The sequence below is a fragment of the Hyperolius riggenbachi genome, chromosome 2, assembly GCF_040937935.1.
Source record: "Hyperolius riggenbachi isolate aHypRig1 chromosome 2, aHypRig1.pri, whole genome shotgun sequence".
NCBI lineage: Eukaryota > Metazoa > Chordata > Amphibia > Anura > Hyperoliidae > Hyperolius > Hyperolius riggenbachi.
This window is the reverse complement of record NC_090647.1, coordinates 161,175,459-161,202,857: the sequence shown is the minus strand read 5'-3', so window position 1 is coordinate 161,202,857 and position 27,399 is coordinate 161,175,459. Positions and strand designations below refer to the sequence as shown.

The following is a 27,399-nucleotide window of genomic DNA, read 5'->3' as shown; positions in this document are numbered from 1 at the left end:
ATATTTATTCAATCATCTCAGAGTAATTTTTTTCCATATTTTGCTTTTTTTCTGATATTACAAAACTAAAATCGTCTAAGCATCCCTAATACCACTAACCTTTTTCAATCTTTACACATGAAGTACCATATATTGGTGGACAAGAGTGAGGTTGGTTCTAGAATTGTTACTGCATTAAAGGACAACTGAAGGGAGAGGGATAAGGAGGCTGCCATATTTATTTCCTTTTAAGCAATACCAGTTGCCTGGCTGTCCTGCTGATCCTCTGCCTCTAATACTTTTAGCCATAGCCCCTGAACAAGCATGCATCAGATCAGGTGTTTCTGACATTAATGTCAGATCTGACAAGATTAACTGCATGCTTGTTTCTGGTGGGATTCAGACACTACTGCAGCTAAATAGTTCAGCAGGGCTACCAGGCAACTGCTATTGTTTAAAAGTAAATAAACATGGCAGCCTCCGTCCTTTCAGTCTGATGACACCATTATAACCCCATTTACAGTGCCTCATTTTAGGTCCTCAAATGTTTTGTCCCACATTATAGTGCCCCCAATTACAGGGCTCCCAAAGGGCAAGTCATAGTGTTCCGCAATAATGTGCCTCATTGTAGTATTTCTCCTATTATAGTGCTCCTTACTAGAGGGCACCCCCCTAAAGTGCCTATAAGGCTTCTTTTCCACTGCAAATCACGATTTGCAATTCCCGTTCTGACTTTCTCTGGATGCCAGCAGCACAAGAAGAAAAACGAAGAGAAAATGCAGCATGCAGGACTTTTTAAAAATGGCATCAAAATTGGAATTGCATGTAGTGTAAAAGCGCACTTATAGCAAGCTTCCTCTTTAGTGCCTGAATTTAAGCACTTCCCATTATAATGTCTCATTAATGCCACCATTATTGGGTCCCCCCATTACAAAGCTCAATTATAGTGCATCTTTACTACCCTACCATTATAGTGCTCCCCCATGACACATGATATAACTGTAACTGTACTCCCTTTAATAATTGTGATCCCCTATTAGATTTTACTAATTATAGTTACACCCCCCTCCCCCATTATAGTGTAGCCACCTCAGTTTTGCAGAGTGTGTAATGCAGCAAAGGGATGGTCAATGAGAAGCAAATATTTTGGAGTTCATGCAGGATTATGTACATTTGTATGCAAATTTATGTTGCTTGAAAACAGACCAATCGACTTCCAAGGTTTAAATTGATCATCCCTAAAGGAGCATGCATAGGCAGTGTATAGCTTCCCCCTTCAAGCTCACTAAAGTTTGGCTCTTTTTTACTGCTTTATCTATCCCCTTTTCTTTTATCACTCCTCCTCGCAACATTTCCCTCTAACCTTATCTCTTATCCTCCTTCCCCACCATCCCTCCACCACCATCTCTTATTCTCCCTAGACTTCTTTCTACCTCTCCAATCTCTTTCTCGTTTTCATTGCCATCCCCTTCTCGCACTCCCTAACCCTGCCATCTCCTTCATTCAATCTTCCTCCATTAGCTATTTTTTCCTACATTCTCATCTTCTCTCATCTTCTTGCCATCTTTTCACTTGTCACCTCTCTCCTCCCCTACACAACTCCCCCCCCCCCTTCTTTCTGCTACGTCTCACTCCTCTCCAGCCCTCTCTCCACCATCATCCAGAATGTCTTTCTATCCACCACCCCCCCCCCCCCCCCACATATTAAAGAGACACTGAAGCGGAAAAAAATATGATATAGTGAATTGGTTGTGTACTATGAATAATTACTAGAAGATTAGCAGCAAAGAAAATATTCTCATACTTTTATTTTCAGGTATATAGTGTTTTTTCTAACATTGCATTATTCTATATTATGTGCAGATTGCACAACACTCAGCATTCAAAATGAGTCTTTCAGAGCAGTCTGTGAAGTAATGACCTCTCCTCTAGCAGAGAAAAAGTAAACAGTTCACTTACAGTTGAGATAATAAAAGTCAGATAACAGCCCTCTCCACGACTAAGACTTAGTCGGAGAGTTAATGGCTTGTTTGCATAGAGATAACAACTGGAGTTTCTTAACTCTTCCTGTACTGGAAACAATTAGACTGATGTATCTGATCTTAATGTTTTATTTCTTAGCTGTACTACACATACAAATCATAATATCATAATTTTTTTTTCGCTTCAGTGTCTCTTTAAATACCCAGTAGTATACAGTAAGTAGTAAATATAACCACTGCCTTGAGTATAAGGCCTTGTTCATGGAATACATGTTGTCATGCACATTTCAGCAACCTGTATGGTGTGCGACTCGTAGGTATAACAGAAGTACATACTGCGCTGTATAATACTCAGACTACATGCGCTGCACTGCTGCATGCATTTTTCAGCAAAGCGCATGTACTGACCCATTCACTGTAGTTTTTCTCCTGGCGGACTCAAAGTGCCAGAGCTGAAGCCACTAGGGTGTGCTCTATAGGCAGTAGCAGTGTTAGGGAGTTTTGCCCAAGGTCTCCTACTGGCTCATTAAACAGGAAGAGCTGAGATTTGAACGCAGGTCTCCTGTCTCAGTGGCAGAGCCCTTAGCCATTACACCATCCAGCCACTGTCAAATAAGCAGGGGCAATGCATGGCAGTGCAGATGGCATGCGATTGCAGGTGTTGTGATTAGAGGTGTGAACGAGGCCTAAAAGCAAGTTACACAAATATGAAGCAGCATGCCACGAAATGTATACAAACACAAATCTGTTTAATTTGATCATTTTTGTCAGCACTCCCCACAGACAAATGAATACAATTTAATGGCAAATACACTATAGGTATCACATGATGATAATTGTTTTAATGAGTAATGTGCGGCAGATAAATGTCTCACATTAAAAATCTTAATTCTTAAAATGCATTTTTGTTGCATCATTTAATGTACTTCTTAAGAAAAAATACATTTTAAAGAAAAAAAAATTGTCGACTGACTGGGATGATTTGCATGCAGGTAGGTACTGTAGGAAGACATTTACACTAGGTGTCTGGGTGACTAGCTGGGTGATCAGCTGTGCTTCATTTTCCAGCTTCATCTCACAAAGCTCTGTACGACTTTCCTAAGCAAGGGGATATGTAGCATTTAGAATCTGCAAACAGCTGCTTCAAGTGACAGTCTTCACCTGCCTGGAAGGCAAGAGCGATACAGATCACTGATCTAATTTCTCCAAGGGGACAGTACAATGATCCGCACAGCACAGGATTCAAGCTTGCATTTTAAGATTCAGCTGCCAAATCGATAGTGTAAACAGGTTCACGTCCCAGCAATTACCTTTAGAATTCTGTAAGTGAAACTTAAGTCAAAAAGATCCAACTGTAAGGCAGAGGGGGTACAGAGCGAGTTACCCGGATCTGCATTGAAGATGCATTCTCCATGGGGGCACTCGGCATACTGAATATTAAGGATGTAAACTACAGAAGCTCTGTAATACAGACAAGCTAGAATATGAATCTAGTAGAAACTGGACAAAGCAATGGAAAACAAAGCAGAGTCGCACATAACAGGTAAAAACTACAGCACTAAAAAGAGTACCTATCCCATCTGTCACATCCCCCAGCCACCTCAACCAGCACTGCAACTCGAGTCACAGCTCACTCCATGACTAGTGGAGCCACAGCTGAATTATACATAATTTTTTTTGTTTAGTTTTCATCTTTTTACACCTGTAAAAACCCTGCTACTTGCAAACAAAGACATGTCAACAGGATAATGAGTGATGCTTTTTCTTCTGAGTGTTACTCTACCAGGGCCATATAGCCCATGTGCCGGATATCTAAGGCACTAATGTGCAGTGACGATGTTTGGTGTGTTCATGGGGCTGCTTATGTTTTATCCATCTCCGCATGGAGAGCAGCAGTCATTGTAATCTTGGGGAGGCATGGAGAGAAAAAATAGGAGCAGGCATCGAGGAAAGATGAAGTCTGCTTGGAGGTCTGATCAGATTTGACATACGTGTACTGGGGCAGCCTTGTGTTTCTATTTTGTTGGAGGCCATTCAGCTCAGTTTACTTGTAATGTGATAAAGGCCAGAGCTATATTGTTGCCTCAGAGCAACCTGCCATTCTAAAAGACTATGCCATGTTCTAACTCCAGAGTAGTTCATCTACAGTGCTTCAATATTGCCTTAGAGTGACAATATCCTATATAATAATGCCTGTGTCCTCCTTTGTCCGCGTTCATGCGTTTGCGCTACTGCGAATGTGCAGCATGGACAGCCGTTGGGACAGGAGGAGGACGGGGCTGGGCGGACGTGCGCATGTGTGCTGACATGCGGCTGGCGGCAGCTGTTGCAGATTGGGAGGGGGGTTGTGAGAGTGGCCTAGAGCCCGTTTTTAAACAGGCTTAGGTCTACTAGTCTATTATATAAAGGTATTGCAATATTACCTATTACATATTTACCTATTCTTAAAAAGAGAGTGCCTCTTGTGCTCATTAGGGTGGTGCCCAATGTCATCTTAAAAAAACCAAAACTTCAGGAAGTGAACCTTAACCACTTCACCACTGAGGGGTTTTACCCCCTGACCACCAGAACAATTTTCACCTTTCAGCGCTCCTTCCATTCATTCGTCTATAACTTTATTATTACTTATCCCAATGAAATGAACTATATCTTGTTTTTTCGCCACCAATTAGGCTTTCTTTAGGTGGGACATTATGCCAAGAATTATTTTATTCTAAATGTGTTTTAATGGGGAAATAGGAAAAAATGTGGGAAAAAATTATTATTTTTCAGTTTTCGGCCATTATAGTTTTTAAATAAAGCATGCTACTGTAATTAAAACCCATGAAATGTATTAACCCATTTGTCCCGGTTATAAAACCATTTAAATTATGTCCCTATCACAATGTTTGGCGACAATATTTTATTTGGAAATAAAGGTGCATTTTTTTCAGTTTTGCATCCATCCCTAATTTCAAGCCCGCAGTTTATAAAGTAACAGTGTTATACCCTCTTGACATAAATATTTAAAAAGTTCAGTCCCTAAGGTAACTATTTATGTTTTTTGTTTTTTTTTTATTGTATTTTTTTTTTTTTTAAATTACAAAATAAAAATAAAAATTGGGGAGTGTGGGAGGTAATGAGTTAATTTATTGTGTAAATGTAATGTTTGTATATGTAAATTGCTTTTAGGGTGTAGTTTACTATTTGGCCACAAGATGGCCACAGAGTGTTTGTTTACATGCGACCTGTAAGCGTCCGGAAGGACGCTTACAGGAAGCAGTAGGAGGCTGGGAGACTCACAATGATCTCGCTGTTTCTGAAAGAAGCAGCAGATCATTGCGGGGGCTTAGATCAACGAACGGGAATGGATTTTCCCGTTCATTGATCTCCGGGCGAGCGGGCGGTGGCATGCACGAGCGGCGGGTGCGCGCGCACGAGCGGCGGGAGCGCGGACAGCGGCGGTAGCGCGGAAGGTACGGATTTCTCCGTCCCTGGTTTTTTAGGAGGGAAAAAAGGGGTGGAGAAATCCGTACGCGTGGGGGTAAAGTGGTTAATAGCAGAAGTGAGTAGAATGTTCTTAAAAGGAAGAGAAAATGGTCCCTGTATCGGTGTTAGGAAAGTTAATGTGGGATTTCAAATTGAAATAGGTTCCCAAAGAGAGTGAAACCAAATATCAGTTTAAAGGTGCCCATTAACAGTACAATTTTTTCACTAAATGTAATCTTTTGACGCGATTTTTAGGATCGAAAATAGTCTGAAGGTAATTATCGATTGTTATCATTTACTGAACAATTCTTTCTTCAAATGTGATCATAAAATGCAACTTTCGGATTGATTTTATCCTATTTAGCAATCTACCAAGGAATAGTTTGTTATCAATTGCCTATATAAATGGCACATTTTCTATACAATTCGATCATTCAACTTGTATTGAAAGATTGCATTTAGTGAAAAAATGGTACCGTTAATGGGCACCTTCAGGGGAATACTCCATACAGTACAATAACTATTTAGAGAACTGCATTAGGTTATGCTAGCCTATCCTGGCTTGCAGGCATACTCCTTTAGGACCACCTGCCTCTGGGACCTTAACCTTAAGGACCAGAGAAGGTTTGTAATGTTTCCCTTTGTAACCACTGTGATTGCTCACAGTGGTCACAGGGTCAGGAGCCAATGAAATTGACTACTGACTGATACACAAAGCTCAGCTGTCACAGAAGAGCTGAGTTTGTCAGCGGCTGGCATGCGCGATCCTGACAGGAGTGTGGGAGCCCGGTGTAGTAAAATCTATTCCGTGTCAGGCTTAAGCAGCCAAGAGAAGATCTTCCTATGTGCAGTCACCAAGGCGTTAAATGGCAAATTCTATGAAATTCTCTGGTGGCTATTAGAGAACATTCGTTTACTGGAATATAAGAGACGTGTCAACTCGAGTTTTAAACTTGCATTGTGAACCTGAAATCCTGTTACATTACTGCTTAATCATCTTATGATTTTGTATGATAGGCAAAGGGTCCCAAGTCTGCCTGCATCTTTCCTTACACCGGAACATTATGCAGGTTACGTAAAGCAGTGTTTCTCACCATTATTCTAGCATGTACCCCTATATGAATAAGGCCCCGTTCACACTGCACGCGTTTCCAGCCGCGTTTTGGAAACGCATGCAGGTGGCTGACACGCACGGCATCAGACAGTGCATAGAGTGCACTGTCTGATGTTTTATGCACTGTCTGATGTTCACACTGCATGCGTTCCGGACCTGTGCGGTCCGGGAACGCATGCTGCACGCATTTTTTGCCAAAACGCGTGGCTGTCCTATTCACTTTTCAGTGATGGGATCAGCCACGCAACGCATACAAACGCGGATGGCGTGCGTTCGTACGCGTTGCGTTCTGCGTGCGTGCCCGTCCGCGTTTGTAATGTGAACGCGGCCTAAGTGAGTGTGTTGGTAAAGTAACCGCTATCCTACTGTGGGTAACAATCTGCCTTGATGGATGAATGTTTATTAGGAGCGCTCCATCAAGATTTATAAATACTTGTCAAGCACTCCTTTATGGTAAGAATTAACTATACGTATTCAAGTTTGCTTATGTATGATTTCTCATTTTTTAATCTCAAAACCTCCTACATTAGATTGACTATGACAAGTTAAGTTCAAGAATGCCTTGGGCCCCAATAAAGAGCCCCTTGGGGTCCCCATAGCACGCGTTGACATCCTAGGATGTTCAGCACAGAGTCACTAATATAGTGTAGTCTAATGAGTATGCCCCAGCTGAGTGAATGGCAAGTTGTGCCATCACATTTCACACTTGCTTTCCTGCCACAGAGTCTTTGCACAGGGTCAGACGTTCATGGAGTTCAGATTTCATCTGTATGTCACAATTATACTAACCCCGATGGCGCTGACACAGGCTGACACTTCATATGCCCAATTTCAGCATAAAGTACCAAACTGGAACTGACATTTATACAAAATATCCATTGTCAGCCCTGCAGGACATGTGATGAAACAATGTGCTTATATTTATACTGTTAGCGGATGCTTTGCTTCATTGCTCCATACATCCATATGTTGTTGCTTTAGGCCCTAATGACAATAGACTGTCAATCAAACACTTATAAAACACGGAATTCGACACTCCAAGTTATGGCACATTGCAAATATCGCTCTAATTTAACTCGGTGTACGTTCCATTTTACCCTTATCGACAGACCCTTTCAGGGCCAAATTATCCTTTAATCATTATGAACTGCCCGGGTGTATTTTTCAGGTCATATCATGAATTGGACGTGTTTGGATACACATATAAAATATCTTTTTCCTATGATTGCCTAGTGGCCTGAGGTCTCTAAGGGCAATTGGATCTGTCAGTGGCTGTCTGGAGTATTGATAAATGAATTCTGAAATCTCACTTCAGTAGAGCAGTCATCTTTAAACTTTATTGATGAGTCTGAGGTGTAAAAAAGGACAGAACACAGTTTGTTTCCTATTCGCTTGTCCAAAAATCAGCTGGTATCAAGATAATCAAAGTATTATGGCAATTTTCTGCCATTTATTTCAGTATCTAGGCTAAATAGGTCACTATAAGAGGAACAAACTGGAAAAAAAAGATGAATAGGTTTTGAATTTAATGCAGGCCTTCAATTTTAAATCCAGAACAGTGGATACATTAGGGTAAATAGTCCTGGCTAAAATACAGTACATTATATCTGTGACATTACTTCAATAAATGAAAGAAGGGCTTGAAGTGTTCCCAGAATACTCCTGGGTTTTTAATTTCTTCTAGAAAGACATTATTTTCCAGTGCTTATGAATAATGTATCTCTAAAACTACTTTCATTTTTATACTGAGATGGCAAAGGTAGAGCCCTTCAGATTAAAGAGAAAAAAAACTCTACATAGGATTTAGAAGTGTTTTTACTCTACTTATACAGGCTGGTATGGCTGGTACTTTAACAACAAATGCTGGGTTCATGCAAAATAGATTTACCAGACAATTATTACAGCGGCCATAAGTATACAGTACAGACCTGCGTTGTAAGATGTTTATATCACTCTTACTTGCAGTTACCACATTTTAATTTACCCTCTTAAAGGGGACAAAAAGAGGAACTTTAACCAGGGATTAAAATTCATTGTAAGCAGTAGCTGATACTCCCTTTCCCACAAGAAATCTTTACCTTCTCTTGAATAGATTATCAAGGGAGTCTGTAACTGATATTGGCCCATATGCAATTCACTTTTTCACCTGCGTTTTCTCCTAGGAGATAATTTTTAATCTCCAATTTAAATTGACTTTTTAGCACTTTGCAATGGAAAAAGTACCAAAAAGTAGGTGAAAAAATACTGTCAAAACTATTTTGAGTATTTGTTTGCTTGTTGGTGGTGTAAAAGGCATTTTATTTACAAGTTAAGAAAATGTCACCTAGGAGAAAACTCAGGTGAAAAAGTGAATTGCATATGGGCCATTGTGGCAAAACCCTTCCCACAGTGTGATGTCATGACCATGGTCCTGCCAGTTTGCTGCCTGTGAACCTCGTTGCATTGTGGGAAATAACAGCTTTTTCCCACTGCCAAGCAAGGAATATCTCCCTCTGTGCATAAAACGCTCAGTAATGAACAGTCCGTACAGATCACCTAGCAGGACTAAAGATGTCACCACCAGTGATACATTTCAGAAGGTAAATCAGGGAGAGAAAAGACTTTACAATGGGGAAAAACAGACTAAATAATTTATGAATGATTATTGTAAAAAATAAGCAATATTATTCATAACTTTATCTTCACTACAGGTCCTCTTTAAAGAATACATTGCTTGTATCTTTATGTTTCCAAAATGCCAGTTATTTGTCTGTCATGCAGACTTCAAGTGGACCTGAACTCTTGCACAGGACAGAAGGAATACCAAGAGAAATCCACCCTGTATGTATTTAAAGTAGGGCTGCCCAATAGGTCAATCGCGATCTACCGGTAGATCACGACCGCCTGCTCGGTAGATCGCGTCCTCATGGCCGCATCCCATTGAATTTTGCAGCCGGCAGCTGTCCTATCAAACTCTGCTGCTGGCCTCTGAATTCGCAGCCAATCAGGGGAGGAGAGAGGCGCGGCTGAGAGGCCAGGGGCGGCTCCGCCATAATGCAGTGTCATGGCTGGGGGCGGCGCTGGAAACAACACTTCCGCCTCTACTCACGCTGCTCGCCAGAGCGCTCCCTCAGCTGCCAGATTGCTCATATGACCTCCAGACAGCCGCAGCTGAGGGAGTGAAGACCAGGACAAGCCACAGATTTTATGTTAAGATCTGTATCGGCTGTAACAAATAAATGTTTTTTGTTTAAAGGATATTATGCTGTTGTGTATCTTTTAGAGCAGAGGACACTTCTGAGTTCAGGTCTGCATTCAGTAGCCTGAGTTACTGTAAACTGCTACCTGCATTATTCCCTGAACAATAATTGCTCTTCCACTAGATAACCACTCCCAGTGTAATGAACGGGAAGGCTTACTGTAATGATCTGCTCAGCTGCCTGTGCAGGCAGGCAGCTTTTTGACCATTGTTTAGGTTTGCATGCTGCAGGACTCTGGAATGGAGAGCTTCTGTCAGTTTTGCAGCTTGTGTTTGCTGAGGAATTTGCATACATTGTCATGCAAATTGCCTGGCCACATTCATTGGAGGCATGTACTATAAGTACTATGTGTTTCCCACAATGCTTGGCTGGTCATAAGGATTCCTTCCTGTGAAACACTCCTGGAGGAGTGTCAGCCTTACTCTTTGTTTGAAGATCAGCTTAGAGTAATTTCTGAAACTGCGCTAGGCAGGTTTCTCTAGTGCAGTTAGGATTGCATATCTGTTTTGTTTGTTCTGTTGCGATTGTCCTGTCCCAGCGGTGGTCGACAGGAAATCGTTCTGATCTCTGTTCTTGGAGTATAGCTGGTGCAGCGGTTGCTACCAGCTATCTCTTCTGATCTGTCTCACTTGGATCGCACTAGCATCTTGCGCTAGCGCTGTGGATCCTTCTGTTCTGTCTCCTTGGATCGCGCTAGCCACTTTCCGCTAGTGCTGTGGATCCTTCTGTTCTGCCTTCCTGGATCGCACTAGCATCCTGCGCTAGTGCTGTGGATCCTTCTGTTCTGCTACTCTCTACCTGGATCGCACTAGCATCCTGCGCTAGTACTGTGGATCCTTCTGTTCTGTCTTCCTGGATCGCGCTAGCCACTTTCGCTAGTGCTGTGGATCCTATCTCTTGCTTGTCCCTGTTTTTTTGTGTCTGTCTTGTCTGCTACGAACGCTTGCTGGAGGCTCGGTGAGGTAACCATTAAGCAAGCGCCTGCGTCCTCTGTTACATGTTTGTTTGTCGATGGTTAGTTAGGCATGCTTGTCTCTATTGTGCTTATCACGTGGAGACCGCGCATGAACGCGTGCACTGTTGCGAATGAGTGCGGTGTTCGCGTTCAGTTAGCGTTTGTTATTTTCCGTATCTCCTCATTGTATGATTTGCTGTGCCTTTGCTATCCTCGTATTCTGCTCTGATCTGCCTTGTGTCACTTTTGGCAATCGCCTTTCTTGCGGTTGCATTTCTGTTTCTTATCTGCTGTTGTGTGTGCGCTGTCGCGGGGTGGCGACTAGATTGGCGCACACGCATACAACCTGTCCCTTTGCTCGTTCTCATTCGCAATCGCTTCTCTTGCGATTGCGTTCTGCGCTTCGTACAATTCCTGTCTGGCATCTGTGGAGGTACAGAGGATTGGTTCCTCTGCACTCCTCAGCGCCATCTGCCGACAGGAATTTCCCCCTACGGGTGCGTAGCACCTTTTGCTGGGTTCCTGCAATTATACGCTTGTGGAGGATTTCCGCCGTATCAGCGCACGCGTTGTGCGCCAATCACGGAGAAAGTTCCACAATCGTTACACTTACTGATCGGTTTACCAAGCAATTATCCTCTTAGTTCACTGCTGGTGAAAGGTACCTATGCACTTCAGATTGTCTTTAGTCAAAGCAACTCTCCCTGAATATTTCATGTGGAAAACTAAAAGGTGTACAGGTGTCCACTGCTATAATGGGAATTCCCTTTAGTGATCTCTCTCCCCCCCCCCCCCACCCCCATAAGTGAGGTAAACACAAAGTCGAAGTATGGGGTAGGTTTTTTGCTTTTTTTTTTAATTGTTTACCTATTTTGCATTATTTTTGTGGCATCCGTCACAGCTCTATTCACTAAACTAATTACATTATAAAAGATAAAGGCTTTATAGACTGGTACACATGTTAGAGGACTGTCGCCCGCTGGGATCAAGACTTGATCCTTCGGGGCAATACTTTAGGGTTGAGTTTTTAAAATAAAAAAAAGTATCTCTAAACTAAAGGCTAGTGATGCGTCTGTCGCTATGGAGTGGGGAGGAGGGATTGTGGGCGGCCCGTGATGGAGTAGCTTCTAGCGGGCCAGAGTGAGTAAGAAAAAAACAAACTATGGGGTCAGTTGGATGCCATTATAGATCCGGCATTCTGGGTCTTTAGGCAACATCTATGGGTTCCTGTCCATGTGCTAGTGTTTTGCCTGAGGTGGTCTTTATTGGATGCTCTGGCCAACATTTGTATGTAGCTTATAAGTAACTCAGCTGATGGAGAATAAAGATAAATGATAAGACAAGAGAACACTCAGATTACAGTCTAGATAAGCACTTCTCCTGACAGGAGGTTACGTGAGGGGGCACCTATGCAGGAATCTGTACATCTAAATGTCTAGCTATAATAAAATGAATTGCTTATGATAATAGGCTGTTTGATTTCTGTCTGGACACATAAAACACAACAATATCCTCTTTCTGTGTCTGGAGCTCCACTTACCATCTGATGATATTACCCTGAATATTAAAGGACTCAGCTATTAAAAAAAACTGTTCTGCGCTGCCACTTCCTGCCATTCTTTAACTATCCTTAGTGGTATGAAAATGTTACCATACATTAAACCCTCTGTGAGGCCTGGTTCACATGGAAGGCTGAACATCCTGCTTGATGGGCAGTTTACCATCCCTTCTGCTGCCCACAAGCACCATTCAGGTGCAATTAAAATGCTGCTGAATGGCAAGCTTGTAATACCACGTGGGTCAGCGTTTGACACATGGGGCCCTACGCAATTCACTTTTTCACCTGAGTTTTCTCCTAGGAGATAATTTTTCATCTTTGACTTAAAACATCTTTTAAGCATTCTGCAATTAAAAAAGTACCAAAACATGTTGCGTCTGAGCACAGCTGCGGATGTGCGCAGATGTGGTGGGCTGCCAGTCCACTGCCGGTACAGAGCACCAACAAGTGTGCAGCTGGTGCAAGAGAGCAGCTGATAATCCGGTGAATTCACTGCCTTCAGCTGCCCATATGAAAGAGGCCATTGTATTGCCAGGGAGAGAAACCAACAGCTGGTTTGTTTGTGCAGCCATTCTCACACAGGCAGAGACGGATTTCTGGGAAGCCCACAAAGGCCCAGGTCGTGGGCAGCTGAAACCCAAGGGGGTGGCTGGATATTGAAGAGGGGTTGCTGCATATGGAGGAGGAGGCTGCAAAATGAAATGCAAGGTTGCTAACGGGGAACAACACATGGAAGAGGGGAGCTGCTGCACAAGGGAGCTGTACAGTTCATGAAAGAGAGGGGATGCTGTGCATGGAAGTTTCATATGGATGAGGGGGCTTCACATGGAATAGGAGGACACTTCTGCACATGGAAGGGTAGCAACAAGAAAGTTGTCCTAGGAGCACTAATAAATCTGGCCTTGCACACAAGACTGCTCCCTGTACACAAGCCTGATGGATGACTCCTAGTTCAGTAGGAGGATCAAAAGGTGGTAATGCAGAACAATCTGAAATTACTGGAGAATCTACAGAACAGATTCTAATTCTTTCTTCCCTAGGGTCTTGTGTTACAGGTATATAGCTTGCTAAAAGAAAATTAGATAGAAACCTTTGTGTATGACTGGCTATGTTTCACTAAAGCTGTCCACCCACTCCTGAAATTGAGGCTGCAGCGAGAAGGTATTCATTAAAGTAAAATGACTTTGTGTTTGATTTGTACTATGGAATTTGCAGGGAACAGTCTGCAAGGAAGGCAACACATGAACTATCTATAGTTCCAACACAACTAGAACATTAATGAGCCAGATAAGAGAATCATTTGGAATGAATAAGAAAAGAGCCTGTGAATACTGTTGGCTATTTGTGCTGTTAATCTTTCGCAGCGGTTTCTCTACAATACATATGCTGACGGCGCACTTGGGTACCCTCTCCGTCTTTCTTTAAATATCTCTAAGGGAAAAAATAAAAACGCAAGGAAATTGTAGACAACCAGTAATTTGTATCCCAAAGTACACAAATAACTTCTGCAAAGCAGAAAGAGAAATAATAAATACGAGTCTCAGGAAAAACTCATGTTTTTATATGTGAGAAAAGGGGGAAAAATTGCTTAAAATGTAGCTGTGCATGGGGGTAATTCCCATTATAATCAACAGTGAATCAATAAAATGCAAAAACCATAGGAAAATCAGTGAACAGATAAGGGAGACAAGGGTCCATATGCAATTCACTTTGAGTATTTTCTTGCTTGCTGATGGTTTAAAGGGCATTTTATGTCAATTTGTAAAAATACCACCTAGGAGAAAACTCAGGAAGAAAAGGTAACTGCACATGGGCAAATAGGCCTTTACGATAAAGAAAATAAAACCAGAAATAAAAGAAAATTTTTTGTTTCTTTATCTCTACTTGCACAACCACCTTTGTGAATAGAAGACAATGTTGCTTTACTATTGCAATAAATATGGCTCTAAAATTAAAAAAGCAAGGTCCCCAGACTTGGGGCCTTATAACAATAGATTGCTGTTCACTCAGGAGATCTCTTATCTTTACTATTCTGCTGTAAAACAAGACCTTTCTTGAACTTTAACCTCCCTGGCGGTAAGCCTGACACAGTGTCGGGCTAGCCGCCGCAGGGGATTGCATGGCCCCGGGAGGATTTTTTTCATAAAATTTGTTCAATTTTCTTCTGCTAGCACTTGGCTAGCTACCTGTGCCCCCCAAGTGTCTCCACTCTCCCCCAGATCTACCCCCGATCCCCCTTGCAATACACACCCACCAGGGATCCCACAATGGCGCAGCCTCCCAATCAGCTCCAGGCTTTGCTATGGGGAGGATTGGGACTGTGCATGACGTCATGTCATAGCGACGACTGAAGCTAATTGGGAAGCTGCGGCTCTCGCGGGATCGCCGGCGGCGATCGGGGGAGCAGATAGGTTCGGGGGACTTGAGGGACACAGGTAGTGCTAGCTACAAAGTTTTAAACAACTTTTATTCCAAAAATCCCTCCCGCGGATGCAGCCTCATAAACTGCTTACCGCCAGGGAGGTTAAAGCATACCTGAAGTGAATAAAATAAAATAAAATAAAAAAGTTAGATACTTTAGTAGATGAAAGGCTCTGGATAGTCCAGAGGCTTCCCAGATCTTCTTGGGACCCTCCGATCCTGCACTAGGACCATGTGGAAATACTGAATATTGTTTGTAGCCACACACTCCCTCTGTGAATGAGCGCGGTCACACTGCGTAGGCGCAAAGTATGACCTGTGTAGTACCACAAAGATACTTGTGCACAGTTTCTCCCTCTGTGCTTGAGCGGCTTAATGCTGCTGCGCAGTCCTATATATATAACACTATAACTATGTAAATTGTGACATTTTTCAGTATAGGTTAGTTGCCAAGCAATTGCTATTTTCAGCACTACCAAGGTCTACGTTCCCTTTACATGACACTTCTTTCTCCATCACAGAACAGAGGATTTGTACTGAGTCTTTCTTCTACATTTATCTTTACTAGGTGGTATGCTGGAGAGATGCCTAAATTGGACAAAACGTACTACACTCCCAGGCGAGAATTATAGCAAATGTTCACACAGAGATGAAACACTGACAGATGCTGGTGGGGAAATATTCTGGAACTTTTCTAGTGGCACACCTACAGCCAGAATTGTAACTTTTGACACTTTTTTTTAGCATTGGTTGACATTTTGGATATTTTTCACAGTGAAAAAAAAGAAGGTAAAAACCTCCGGCTGAGCTCCTGTTCAGAATGCCTAAAAGATATTACCTATGTTGGAAGATTGAAATCAGCAAACACTGCAGGCAGTTTTACTAAATCTCTATTGTCTGCAAAAAAAAAAAAAAAAAAAAAAGAATCTGGCCATTTTCCCTCAGTAAACCTTGGTTGTACCACCTGAACATTTGGCACTTGGCACAGTTGGTGCCTTTGATTTAGGCTTTGAGTAGACCAAACCGGAAATATGTGTCAGTTTAGGCAAAAGACTAAATATATGATGAAAAAAAATTACTGCTTAGTTGGCAATCAAAACACAGCCTTACATTAAAAAGTATAACAGAGATCCTCTTGAAAACTAATGAAGAATATATCAAAAGAGATAGGCTCTTCTGAAGAGCAATTCCATCATTATATTACCCTGTATCAGAGTTTCTGTTAAGGTCCATACACACGGCATACATTTGTCTGTAGTTGAGAGGCAGCGACAAACAGACAAGAGACAACAGCATATTTATGGCAACGACAATTGGATTTTGCGACAATTGTACACACGTGACAACAGAAAGAGTGAAGACATGATGGAAGCTGTCTGTTACAGACTACGTATATTAGTAGTACTATGGTAGCGACTTTGCTGTCTGTAGGAGACTTTCGTACACAAGACAGGACACCAACAGACTAAGCGATGATCTATGAGACAAAAAAGTAACAAGAGATTCACCAGTTGAAGCGCTCAAACATGGCTGTGTCTGCTGACAGTCTGACTGTTGCCTGTCCACACAAACAAACTGTCGCATAAAATGTATACGCCATGTGTATGGGCTTTTAGTCTCCCTGTAGCCAGCATTAGCATTCTATTAGTGGTGAGTGTTCTCCCCAAAGTAGAGCTTATTCAGCCTTATTAGGAGACCACTGTAACTTTGCATAGCTGCCACAAACAAGACGCTTCATACAGTGTCAGTGGAATGAGAAAACACCCTTAAACAAGCAGCTAGAAATGCCAAGTCAAGAAACACATGAAATTATAGATTTCCAATTCCAGTAATTCTCATCATCTAAGCTACTAACCCATGAATGTTCTCAGGACTCAGATAGAGAATGGCTCTATGTTTTTTTTCCTTAACCTTAACACAATGTTGCCCCAAGGTCTACTTTAAAAACACTATAAATGTTAAAAGGTACCCGTGAGGGAAAAAAAAAAGACCAACGTTAGATAGATACTTCAATCAGTAGAGGGAATCCTATGGATAATCTGCCATCCTCCTTGACCTTACTGTTCCAACACTGGGACCCTCCTAACATATTTGACAAGAGTTTGTCAAATATGTCCTTGTGGCTACACTCCCATCCATGTATAACCGTGGCCACACTTCCCAGGTTTGCACCGCAATATGCAGGTGTAAGTTCACCCCACAACTGCACAGTAGCATGGAAACGCTGTTGCATGTCTTTACGCTCTGTGCACAAGCGGCTTTGAGCTACTGGGCCTGAACAGTGTGGCCACACTTTTACATGGATGGGAGCATGGGTGCGAAGAAGAAGGATCCAGGGTTAGCATTGTTGAAGTGGATGAGGATAGGAGAAACCTCTGGATCTTTCAAAGGCTTGATTCGACCGTATCTAACTTTATTTTTTCCGCCCCACAGATTTGCTTTAACCTTCCATAATGCAGCAAGAGACTGAATGTTTAACAGTTCAACAGAGGAAAGATCGTGCAGTGACACCATTGCAGTCTGCTTAGCTCCACCAGTATACACATGACATATCCGGTAACAAGCTAGAAAGCACGTATAGTGAACCTGTGTCATGATGAGGTAAACATATTCACATATGATACTAGCCCTCTTAAGAAATGATGTGAAGTCCCTTTCTGAAAGAGTTAAGTTGTTATCCATGAGAAAAAGCTTCTCTGAGCTGGTCGACAGCTTAGTCGAAATCATTCCTATTTCCTGAAGTGCTTCAACAGGCAAAAAACAACAAGAAACCACACACATCCCCCACCCCAAATCTGACACCTGGCAGTTTGTGACCACATGGTGCAGGATTTCTGCAGTGCAAAAACAAGTAAGACAGTGACTATTTTAAATATACTATTTCTATGTTTTTGAAGTGTTGGGATCCTAATATTGCAATAAACATATTATGAAAGACCGAGATGCAGATATTTAAAAATTCCTGTTTCAGATCAGCGACTCAATAATTGGACTATGTCTGAAATCACTGCAAGTATGCTGATTGAAATCTCTTTAGCGCAGTTGTGCCGGTAATCTCATTAATAATTTTTCAACCATATAACTATATTGCAGGGAAAAAATGTTTTTTTTTAAACCTCTAGCGTACTAATTGAGAGGTGAAAAAACAAAAATCAAAGTGTTTCCTGGGCTTGTTACAGGATATTGACTTCCTGTTACTAAACCACAATGCTTTTCCTCTGCCGCATGAATCTTAATTTATAATGTGTCCCACTGAGTGCTTTTTATTAAATTGCACCCTGTGGTTTTGAGATGACTCTAATCAACATTAGGACTGCAGTTTATTATAGCGAGGTTGTGCTGTTTGAAGGTTATTCATAGGATTGTCATGATGTCTTTTCAAACACAAAGCCCATAATCGAGGGATTCTTCTATGTATTACAAACAATCAGCACAAGAAGGATGTTTGTTTTATGTAATGAAATTAGAATTAATGTATGCAAATGACTACGACAGTGAAATATACTTTTCACAGATGACCTCATTATATGCCTGTATACAACGTATACTACAATGGATATTCTTGTGTCTGCAAATAACATCACACCATTTTTATTTTTTATACATAAAAATAAATGACATCCATAAGATTTAGCAGTTGTGATATCATTCATTTTTTTAACTTAAAGGGGTTATTTCGCGAAAAAAGTAGGCAGTTAAAAAAATGTGACAGATGACAGGTTTTGGGCCAGTCCATCTTTTTAAGGGGGATTCTCAGGGCTTTCTTTGTTTTCAACAGCATTTCCTGAACAGCAGTTTAACTGCCAAAATAGCAAGATACCAGCCGGCCTCCCTAATCACTTGCACACTATTATGTCAGTTAGATTTTGCAACTGTTGTTCAGGAAATGCTGTTGAAAACAAAGAAAGCCCTGAGAATCCCCCTTAAAAAGATGGACTGGCCCAAAACCTGTCATGTCACATTTTTTAACTGACTACTTTTTCCGCGAAAGAACCCCTTTAAATGTAAAAGACATATTGAGCAAATCTCCACAATAGCAGAGTTCTATGCACAGCCTTGTACCATACGATCAGGTAGTGGTTAGATCAAGGCTGTGGAGGCGGAGTTGTAGTCGGAGTCGATGGTACCTGGAGTCGGAGTTGGAGTCTGAGGTTTCATAAACTGAGGAGTCGGGAGTTGGAGTCGGATTGATTTTTATACCGACTCCACAGCCCTGAGTTAGATGGACATAAACATGAGTAGCTACTAGCTTGTTGAAAAGCAGTTAATGGAAATATTATCTGCATACCATATAAACATGTGTAGGCGTTTGCAATAAACTATACAAGTGGCAAAACCAATTACAACCAATCATATGCATTTAACTGAAACAAGATAGGTATGAGATAAGTGATTTGTTACTGGTGTAGTGAATTTTGTACTTTGTTCCTCGCATCATCTTTCCAACACAAGAGATAAACAAGATCGGGCACTGCTGCTTTTGATATTCAGTAAAGGGCATGTGCATAGGGTTACATTAAATGTAAAGCAACACAAGCTGTGCAATTACAGCAACCGTAGATGTACTTATCCTATCCCTTATCCTATCTGGAAGTGGGGTGTGGGGAGGCTTCTAGAAAGGTGCACAGTCTTACGACCATTTTGCAGGGTGATGACTAGCTTCTTCTGAGACCAAAATGCATAAGTGTGCTGCTTTTTGAGTCTAGAGCACGTTGCTGTCCACTGAGATCAGTAGTTTTTGTAGCTGAAGGTTTGTGCAATACACCATTTCCATTGAATCCAAGTGCCTGCAGGTTCTCTGTTTACATTCCATGCATCATCTTACAAGCGCTGCGTAATATGTTAGCGCTTTATAAATACAATAAATAATGGCAATGAAATAGGATTCTATGGGCTTGATTCACAAAGCGGTGCTAACCTAGTTAGCACGCCTAAAGACTTTTGGGCTTGATAAGCATTGCAATAAGTAGGTTAGCACCACTTTGAGGGAAAAAAACGTCGCATAGGGTTTAATGGCGTTGCGCGCGTAAACTTTGGGCTTTTCACCAGCGTGCTAACAGTTAGCACAGCTTTGTGAATCAAGCCCTATGTGTCCAATATGATAATAAGTTCCACTTAGGAGATATCAGCAAATTACAGCCCAAAACCCTCCATCCTAGTGAAGCTACTTTGCATGTTAAGAGAATTTTGTGTTTATTGCTGTTGGTACGTAGAAAAGTCTAGACTTACAATATACAGTGTTCAACCTGAGACAGATACAGATGGAGTGTAACGTGACAAGGAAGCAATATTTGAAAGCAGTGGTGTAAACTGACTTTCCACACAAGGTTTCAACAATGTTACATACATCTAATGCTGGTCATACACGGCTTTTTGTGCGCCGGTATGGAGCTGGCTCGATGTCAGGGCGTGGATCGATTCCCGCCCGTCCCCGCGGGCACTTCCTTATCTGCGCTTTGTTTCTTCCATTGTCCGCCTGCGGGGATCGAGCGCGGTATCGATCTGGCGCGGTGATAGGACACGTCGGATATTATCAATCGAGCCATCAGCGGCTCGATTGATAAAAAATGAGCCGTGTATGCCCAGCATAAGGCAGATATGCAGGGTTATTGCGCATATATAGTTCTAACCTGCAGCGTTTATAACATACATGTCAAACTCCGGCCAAATCTGGCCCTCAGAGCCATTAAATTTGTCCCTCAAGTGGTTTCTCCACTCTGCATTACGTTTGGCCCACTCTAGACCACCAGGGAAGCTATATTTAAGGTGAAGCTCCTGAACATCAGGAAAGCCATATGGGGAAGTGGGGGAAAAGCACTAAACACTAGGGAACTGTATAGGGGAGGGAGGACCACTAGAGACCAGGGAACTGTATAGGGGTTGGAGGGGTGGGGGGATTAGACACCTGGGAACTTTATAAAGAAGGAAGGTGGCCACTAGACATTTAGATTGGCCCACGACTAGGTCCCAGTGTACAATTTCGGCCAACTTTGTATTTGAGTTTGACACCCTTCGTTTATAATGTGCCATCACAGGTTATAGCACTCGCACGGGAGGGATGAATGAGCCAACATCCCAGGTGAAAGCAATTAGGAGCACTAAATCATAAAGGCACCAAATAATGAGGTTGACACTTTACATTCGTGTGCCTAGTCTGAGGTCTATTTATCAGGTTATGGTGAAATTATTTCTCTTAGGGCCCGTTTCCACAATCGCGAATCTGCATGCGTTTTCTGCACGCAGATTCGCAGATTCATTTTTAGTTAGCCAATAAATGGTATCATCCTGATTTAAAACTTCTTGCTAGATTCGCATAACCAATACAACTTAATTAGCCTGTTTCCACTTGTCAGGAAAACAGAGCGGTTTTCAGTGCAGGAAAAATCTGCACAGCAGAGCCTTCGATTTGCATACAATGTAGTTAATAGGAAATTTGCATGCGTTTTCACTATGCGAATTTTCCATGTGAATTCGCATACGTTTTCACCTAAAATCAATGTAAAAGCACACAGGCACTGACATGGTTAAATTCGCATACTTACAAAAAAACAACCCGCGAACGCATACGTGAATTCGAGTTAAAATTCGCATCCGCATGTGAATTAGTTTTCGCATTTTCCGCAACCAATTTGCACCGCACAAGTCTAAACAGGTCCTAAGTCTTCCATTCAGCAATCAATTTCTCTGTGTTAGGTGACTGACTGTCTCATACACACACCTCTGGAACGGTCATGGTATGTTCCAGCAGGAGAACAGGGATAGAGGAAGGGGGACATTAAGAGCTTATATACTTGGGCATTTGCATTTGGTTCCTGTTGGCCTAATATAATGAATAGCCACAAAACGGATTTGGGCACAGTCATAGATACCCATGTTAAATGCCACAATTACCATGAATTATCATGCAGGTTCCAAATTTGCGTTCCACTTACCGCAACAGATCAAATGGATTTGTTGCTGACTGAAAAGTGTGCACAGATACTATAAACTACATAGGATCTATGAGCATGTCCTTTTCTCTGATGCAGAAACCGTCAGTTTTTTGGCTAGTGGGAATGAGGCCCTTAGTGTCATTCATCAGGATAAAGCTTGAGCAATGTGGAGAATAAATGCTATATAGTCACATCCGTAGGCTATAGCCAAGAGACACATTCTGCTATGGAAAGGGAAGGTGGAATGATGGTGTGGTGCCTGAGAAGGCAGCTTCTGGAGGAGAGGGTAAGGAGTGTAACAATGTGCTCAGGGTTCATACTGTCGCCAGGAAGGAGGGATGACCTCACAGCACACAAAAGAGTGGCTTCCTGCGTTCAGGGTAAGAAGGGGAAAAATGTGCTTTGGGTTTGTGGTTTAAAAGATCCAGCATGCTTGTTCTTTAAATAAACTTATAGGACACCCGTGTACATGCTGGATTTATGACTGAGGCGGCCCTGAATGGCCCCCTTGGTATGGTTTAGTATAGCATGTGTACATAGCTTTAAAATATAAATACACAAGACCGGACACCCTTATCTCAATTGCACGATCGTTAAAGCCTTCCTTAAAGCATAATTAGAAGGCAACAGAAGACAAATGGTCACTGTTTCTCTCTCTCTAAAAAACCCCAAAACAAAACATATATTCTGTTAGTAAATGCAAATTTCTAAAAATATAGTCAAATTACATAGCCCATGCAAGAATTAATTGTTATACTAAATTAAATTAGAACAGTATATTTCTACAACATCTTAAATTTGTAGTATAAAAACTAATATAATTAGATATGTCTTCCAGCCTCAACCATTACTGTATTATTCAAAAGGTATAAAATGCAATGGGAAAAGCCAACCAACACCACTGTTAAGGGAACAACTCCCAGCTCCTCTTTATGTGTTATATTGCTTCCGCAACAAAAGAAATAGAAAAAGGAAATTATTCTCATACATCAATCCTGGGAATTGAGAACAGTTAGATTACAATTCCCTCCATGATTTTACAAGCGTTTTCATTTATGAGTTTACGTATTTTATGACCAGTGTGCCTTTATAACCGCACAGTGCACGGCAAAACCCGCACTTTACCAACAACCAAAGTTTTGCACTTAAGAGTAAAAATAAACAAAAAGTAGGACGTCATTAGAATTTAACAAGGTGCTGAAAATTTTTTAAAACACACCTGGAGTGACAGGAATGAGGCAGCGGTCATCTTTATTTCCTCATAAGAATATGCCAGGTGTTGACTGTTGTATTCATATTTTGGTTTACTTGTTTCCTAAAATAGCCCCGGTATCTAATATCTGCGAGCTTAGTTGATCAGACATCTTCCACAGCGCTTTACAAATTACAGTAATTTCACTTAGTGTCCCCTAGAGGCCTCCACAATCTATTTTCTCTCAAAGTCTATGGCCAGTTTGGGGGCCATTTAACTTATCAGTATGTTTTTGACATAAAAAAGCAACTTGTAATGCCCAGAGGAAACTGGACAAGCATGCTAGCCATTAGGCCGCATTGTGATGTATTGTAATTAATAACATTCTGTTTAAAATAGTTTATTTATGCAGTTATGTAAATAACTGATGTAAAAGGCTGACACCAGAACCTAAGTACATTCTAGAAGGGTAGGGTGAATACTCAAAGCACTTTCTGTTCTAACTTACCATTTACACAACCATAATTAGAACTGGTATAAGCTTCTTTTGTGATCTGTTTTTAATTCATTTACGACTATGGGACTATGTTAAACAAGCATAATGAAGACTGTACCTTTCCCCAACGACTCTGGTATATATTTGACTATGCAATATTTAGCTGTGACATGACTGCTTGGAGTTATTTTAAGCTCCCCATATGAGCCCCATTCTTGACTGATTATTTTTGAATGTATCTTTTTTTTATTTAGTATCTCTATAGCACCAGTATTAGTATTTCTGCAGCACTTTTAGAGAGTATATGTAGTGGTGTCACTAACTGTCCTTCAGAGGTGTTCACAATCTAAACCCTACCATAGTCATATGTCCATCATGGTCTAGGGCCAATTTAGGGAGAAGCCAATTAACATATCTGTATGTTTTTGGACATGAGGGTAAATCGGAGAAAATATAAACACCATGCAAATTGTTCCCTGGATAGGATTTGAACCGGGGTAGGGTAATGAGCGCTGCAAGGCAAAAGTGCTATCTACTACACCCCCATGCCCATTGTGTAGCTCCCAATAATCAACCTGTCAAATTACAGAATTCACTCAGTACCAAAGCCTAAGGCTACAGGGCAGAGCTTAGTAAAATGTAAGTTTAGTGTTAAGGCCACTATCCCCTTGTTGCAAGAAGCACAATATATGTGTTGGGACTGGTGACCAGGGTCGGCGCTAGAATTTTTGCTGCCAGAGGCAACTTGTGGAGATGCCCCCCCCCCCCCGAATTGGAATGATCGCACAGCACCCGACAATTTGCACAGCATATTATAGCTGCGGTGGGCCCTCCAAAAGAAAACCTCAGTATAAGTAGGTAGCCAGGTATAGGTGCCCCCAGTATTTGTAGCTTGATACAGTTGCCCCCAGTATAGGTTTGCCAGGCACTCTCTTCACTTCCTGTTTCTGTCTGGTGCTGCTCTTAGTTCTGCCGCCTGAAGAAGTTGCCTCACTTGGCATACTGGGTGGCCTAATGTGGACACAATGTGATTATTTCTGTTCTGGAACCCAGCAGAGTACATGAGACCTCTGGCAGGACCATCGCACAACCACTAATAGATTATCCATAACAACAGTTTACCAATATTCTATTGATGTTCTGTATTCTACTCGTCATAACTGGCCACTGAATGAAGAGGCATAAACATCAAATAAATAACATACATTAAACATCACTGTGGAAGGGGAAAAAAATAACCAAGCATGGCCTTGTTAACTCTAGCCAAAGCAGCTTTGCCTATCAGAAGCAATAACCATTGTAGACCAGATACCTAAGTTGGGACACAACACAAGTACATGTTGAAGAGAACGCATTTACCCTGAACACAGATTTCTCTCACTTTATCCTTTTAGCTGTTGTCAAAGTAGAGAATACAGCACTTAAACTTCACTGCTATTCTTTTTATTTCGGTTTCAGGGCTAAAATTAATATAAAGATGAGCTGCAGGAGATGTGCACTTCTTTCAACTCTGTTCCATGTCCTCCACATATTTGATGTTTGACTGTATAATATGAAAGAAGTAAAAAAAAAAAGAAAACGCGTGAAAAGCCTGGGTTTATATTCTTGCTATACTGTGCTGAGGCTGTATAGAACTGGTTGGTATTCATTGTAAGATACAATCTCAGTGTGAAGCACGGCTATCAGACAAAACGTCAGAATAAAAGTTTCTAACTTTACAGCTGGGTCTTTAAGATACATAAACGATTGTACAATAAATGAGGGCAGAATGACAAGGGAAAATTGGCAGCAAGCGAGACTGCCGAGTGATGTCTGAAGAGACAGGTCCCAAATGAAAGATGATAATTGAATTCTAAAAACTGAAAAAGGATGGATTATGAGAGATTAGAAAAGGAGGGTGATTATGTAACAAGCAAACAGTAAATGTGAGTTAAAAGAAAATATACATTATAGATACATGTAAAACTTCATAAACTTTAAAAGGATTTTTCAGTAAATAAATTATTTGTCTTCTATGACTTTTCAAAGGCAAACCGAAAGCTATATGAATATGCTAAATTTGTGTCACCCTTAAAGAGACACTGAAGCGAGAATAATTCTCGCTTCAGAGCTCATAGTTAGCAGGGGCACATGTGCCCCTGCTAAAACACCGCTATCCCGCGGCTAAACGGGGGTCACTTCACCCCCAAACCCCCTCCCGCAAAATCAATGACCAAATTGGTCGTAGATTTTGCTGCTCCTAGAGGCAGGGCTAACGGCTGCAGCCCTGCCTCCGGTCGCGTCTATCAGCTGCGCTTCGCCGCCTCTCTCCCGCCCCTCTCAGTGAAGGAAGACTGAGAGGGGAGGGGGAGAGGCGGAGATACGCGCTGACAGACGCGCGTGGGGCAGGGCTGCGGCGGTTAGCCCTGCCTCATTCCGGAAGAGATCCCCCGCTGCTCGGAGGGGATTTCGGGGGGTCAGGGACCCTCGTTTAGCCGCGGGATAGCGGCGGTTTAGCAGGGGCACACATGCCCCTGCTAACTATGAGCTCTGAAGCGAGATTTATTCTTGCTTCAGAGTCTCTTTAAAGGGCAACTTAAAGAGAGCCCGAGGTGGGCTCATGAAATGAAATAAAAAATATGCTACCTGATCCGGGGGGCTGAGCAGATCAGGTAGCCGCCAAAACTGCCGCTCTCTGCCGCAGTGCAAGGATCTCTCCCTCTCCCAGCATGCAGGGAGGCGGGGGAGAGGCAGGGGGAGTGGCGGGGAGAGAAAATCCTGCAGGAACGTTTTGAACAGGGAATCCCTCTCCTCTATTTACCATCCGAGATAGTGGCAAATATTGTCGCTAATTCGGGGGGGGGGGCCTGTAGCATGGCAGAAGGGGGGCGCAGAGAGCGGTGGTGTGGGGTCACAGAGGCATGTCATGCAGCAGAGAACATGCCTCTGTGTCCCATCCGCCTCGGGTTCTCTTTAAGTGAAAATAAAAGAGCAGTTTAACTTACCTGGGGCTTCCTCCAGCCCCCTGCAGTTCTTCTGTGCCCTCACCTTTATTCCGTGACCCTCCAGTTAGCAGCAGCGCCCCTCTGAAAGCTGGCCAGTCACATGCGCATGCATGGCCATGGGCTGTGTGCCTTCATTGGGAGGGAGTGTTCTGTTGATGCGAATTACCAATTTTTACGCACTGCACAAGCGCAGAAAGCTCCTGTGCATAGAAGCACGATCAGGAGGTGTGTATACAGCTGACAGAACCACGCTGCAGCTAATCAGAGGATCGCAGAATGACGGCAGGTGCTCTGAATGGCAGCAGGGGGCAGGAAGAAGCATCAAGTAAGTTAAACCACTCATTTTATTTTCTGTTTAGGTTTTCTTTAACAATTGTTGATCAATCATTAGGGCAACATATTTGGGAATGAGCGGTGTACACAAGGCCAGATTTATACCTTTCTACCCCTAAGCAAACTTTCCTCAAACTACCACCTGTGCCTTCCATGTGAAGTAAGTGCCCACAAATCATCTGTCCAGTCCCCTCTTACATGTACAGCAGTCCCTCTCTTTCATGCACAGCTTGGGAAGTAGCTCTCCTCTTCCAAATGTCGCCCCTTCTTTGCAACACCTTTTTTCTTTCGCGATCCTTCTCTTCCATATGAAGCTACTCCTCTTCCATGTCCAGCCACCTCTTGAGACAACAGCGTCAAAGGCCTGAGTCTTTGTGGCCTTTCCAGAAATCCAGCCCTAACTGTACAAACATGGCGTTTGGCTATAGCCAAGCAGTCTGTGCAGTTTTATGGAGAGGGGGGGGGGGGGAGGTATCATGGACAACCAATGAAAGAATAAAGGGAGGAGCATCTCCTTTAAAATAGGAGAGAAATCAAATCACCATACTACGTGCCCAGTCTAAAACCAGCCCAATCACAGGACTAATAGCTCAACAAAACACATTTTACCAGACAAGTCATGTAACGTTATGCATTTCAATTCTGTATTTAACCTAAAGTACATCTTTATAACATTTAGCCCTTCACAACTTCCTGGCAGTTTGTCTAGTCAGTTACCAAGGGATTAGACCAGTGATCTGCAAACT

The 27,399-nt window shown here is 42.2% G+C and overlaps 1 protein-coding gene across 9 annotated transcripts in view; it reads right to left on the bottom strand.

The window, feature by feature from the left end:
* Positions 1 to 27,399, bottom strand: part of ENOX1 (ecto-NOX disulfide-thiol exchanger 1) — a 723,730-nt gene that overhangs the window by 310,150 nt on the left and 386,181 nt on the right. The gene's annotated exons all lie outside the window — the stretch shown is intronic.